This window comes from Aptenodytes forsteri, unplaced genomic scaffold (genome assembly GCF_000699145.1).
Source record: "Aptenodytes forsteri isolate BGI_AS27 unplaced genomic scaffold, ASM69914v1 Scaffold238, whole genome shotgun sequence".
NCBI classification, from domain to species: domain Eukaryota; kingdom Metazoa; phylum Chordata; class Aves; order Sphenisciformes; family Spheniscidae; genus Aptenodytes; species Aptenodytes forsteri.
Window position 1 is genome coordinate 589760 of NW_008794584.1, and position 3450 is coordinate 593209.

Below are 3450 nucleotides of genomic sequence, written 5' to 3' on the forward strand. Positions count from 1 at the left end.
CGGTTCCTGGCGTCACCCAGAGCGCAGCGCGTCCCCCGACGTGGTCGGGGTGTCACGGCCACCCGTTCGGTGGGAGACGAATTGGCAAACGGCTCGGTGCCTTTCCGTGTTCCAGCTCCTTCATTCTCCTGCTTTCCTCCCCCCACCCGCTCTGCTCGGCGGATGAGTTCGGGATCAACAGCAGGGTTTCAGTTCGAGCTGTTTGAGAGGTCTGTAGAACAAAAACTTATAGGGGCCTCTTTCTCTTCTCCCCAGTCGCCTTCCTCGTGTGCGGAAGATGAACGTCTTCTCAAGGACGATTGCTCTGTGCACATTTAGACATGCAGTAGCTTGAAAGGTCCTCCTCAGGACAGGTGAATGGGAGGAACCAGGTGGTGTATAGCTGTGGCAACAGTGGTGGTGCTTAGGCTCGGTGTGTTGAGGCGGTTGTTCTCATCTGCAGCAGTATACGCAATGTAGTTTCCTTGAGAATGAAAACCTTACAGAAATGTGTCAAAGGCCCTTGAAGAGAATTGTGAGGGAATGGACTTCAGTGTTAAATACATGGCACGGTGTGTCGCGGGTATGAGAAGTTCCTGGTTGTCTTGTGAGAGGAGTCCCCTTGTTGTGTTTGTGTGGGGCTGTGGGGGAGGCGCATCTCATCTAGAGGCAGGCTTTCAGGAAGGGGATTCCAGTGGTGGGCGGGGTGCCCCCCCCATCTGTAGGCATTTCATTTTCCTCTCTTAATGGTTCAAATATTTGGCTTTAGCAAAGCTCAGAGAGAAGACCACTGACGGCCGCTCTTTCCTTCCCACAGCTGGATGTGAATGGGAACAGCAATTTTACCTTTACCATCTGTCTGGGCCCTCTATAATCTCATTTCTGGAACAGAAGTAGTTATATTAGAGTCCAGCACTAAGTTTGTCTCAGCGGGGAGTGACTGGGTGGATACAAGCCATTTCTTAGGCCATCTGTTTTTGCATCCCGGACACTCTTTGGTGTGCTCAGCAGGTTGTATAGTTCCCAACAGGTTCAGCTGAGAAAGGCATAAGGTGTCCATGTGTCACAGGAGTCTGCGGGAGGAGAGGAAATTTGGGGTGGCTGTGCTCGTCAGCAGGAAATGCCCGTGTTATCAGCAGGTAACAGGAGCTTAGCAAGAGGTGGAAAGAAGAGGAAACAATCCACAAAATAATAGAGGAAGGGAAAAATGGTAGGAAGGAAAATGAAATGGACTGTAGAGACAGCAAAGAAAAGGTAAATTATATTCTAGGGGGAAAAAGGAATGAAAAAAAATTTGGGAAATTAAAGTGTCAAGAAAGAAAGCAAGAAACAATGAAAGGAGGCTAATCCTGTCTTTTAATAGGTATTTTGGTGGAGAACCCATCAGCACAGATTTTAAGGATCATGAACTCTCCTTGTGCAGAAGCTGTGGATAGGACCAGCCGCTTTGGAGCAGGAAGCCAGCAACCTTTTCACACACACAGTTGCCAAATCTGCCCAGCAGTGCAGGGTCCCAGGCCTGCTGGGACCATTCACTTCTGCCCCAAAACAGGCTTCTTTTTTTTTATGCTGATGTCAAATGATGTTTTTATCAATGCAAGTGCCTAATTCAGTCCCCTATAAATAGATAGTAGGATGTATTTCATGGACTGATACTACTGTGTGGAAAGCACTTTCCTCATTAGGTTTTGGGTGGTCAAGTCTAGTCTGGTATCCTGTACCAGTACTGAAATATTTTATCAGTGGAAGCTCTGCATGCCTTCGCTTTGTCTGATTTATACCAAATCTCTTTTCTAATCCTTTGTTAAATGTTGCATCTTTTTATATGGTGTCTTTATCTCGTTTTCATTGACATCTTGTAAGCCTTTGTTATTTCAACAGTATTGTTTTGGAATTGCAGCTAAATGGAGTATTGTAGTGCAAGTGATGGTGTCTTGTCTGTCTTTGTGAAATGTTAGAGTAGCTTCCACATCATTCTTCCTTTCCTTTAATACTTTCTTTGCCCTTTTGACTGTCTTTGCTCAGAGTCTTTCGTTTGTCTGTCTGGTGATGCTTTGAGTATCCAGTGATACTCAAATATTGCCCTGTATAGCGATTAACTGCTCTGTACCCCAGTAACTTGTATAATTAGCACAGATTTTTCCTATAGTGCAGCAGTCTAAAGCTATCTGCGCTGCATTTGAACCGCGTGGTGGCACACGGTTCAAATTCTTGTCTGAGTCATAGAATTTATTGTTTTTCTTAAGTCCCTGTGAACCCCAACAGTGATTACTTTAAATTGCTGAGCTGCTTGGCACTCAGCTCTTACCTGAATGTGGGCACAGTTCTTTGCTCTGAAGGTGGTTTCGTGTTCTGGGCAGGCAGGCAATAAGTGATTGTACAAGAGTGACACGGGGAAAGATGGAGAAACTGAGGGAGATCAGAAAGGGTGACAGTGCTGTCATCCCTAACAAGACAGGGGGCAAGGGTGTTTGCGGGAGCCCAAGCAAGAGAGGATATCAAACTGCAGTACGATAAGTGGTAAGGGTGTCTTGGGGAAGCAGTGTGATGAAATAGTGCTGTATTCACACTTCCTTTTTCCCTTGTGCGGCAAACTGGATATACGGTGTTCCCTTAACCCTCCTCAGAGGACTAATGAGTGTTGGCAGAGCAGAGCTCCTGGGTGTTCAGAACAAGCAAAAAGAAAACATTTCCTGAGGCAGTGCTTGGATATGCTCATTACGTTTTCTGGATGATGTGAGTAGATTGTGAAGCAGAAAGTCTTGGTTATTGCCAAGATGAGAGTGACTGGGATGATGAGTCCATGCTCTGAGCTAATGTGACTGACCTCATGTTGCTTCCTGAATTTGGCAGCAGATTTGGGCAGCGTATGCAGAAACCTTGTGTCATGGGACAGTGTATTGGGTTTGCATGGCAAGGTTTTGGTAGTGGGGGGACTACAGGGGTTGCTTCTGTGAGAAGATGCCAGAACCTTCCCCCATGCCCCATTAGCTCAGCCTTGGCCAGGGGCTCTATCAGCAGTGGTGGTGGCACCTCTGTGATAACATATTTAAGAAGGGGAAAAAGACTGCTGCAGAACAGCAGCTGGTAGAGAGGAGTGAGAATGTGTGAGAGAAACAGCCTTGCAGACACCAAGGTCAATGAAGAAGGAGGGGGAGGAGGTGCTCCAGGCACCAGAGCAGAGATTCCCCTGCAGCCCGTGGTGAAGACCATGGTGAGGCAGGCTGTCCCCCTGCAGCCCGTGGAGGTTGACAGTGGAGCAGACATCCACCTGCAGCCCGTGGAGGATCCCATGCTGAAGCAGGTGGATGTGCCCCTGCGGAGAGCCCGCGCTGGAGCAGGGTTCTGGCAGGACCTGTGACCCTGTGGAGAGAGCAGTCCACGCTGGAGCAGGTTTGCCGGCAGGACTTGTGACCCCGTAGGGGACCCACATTGGAGCAGTTTGCTCCTGAACGACTGACCCCCGGGGAA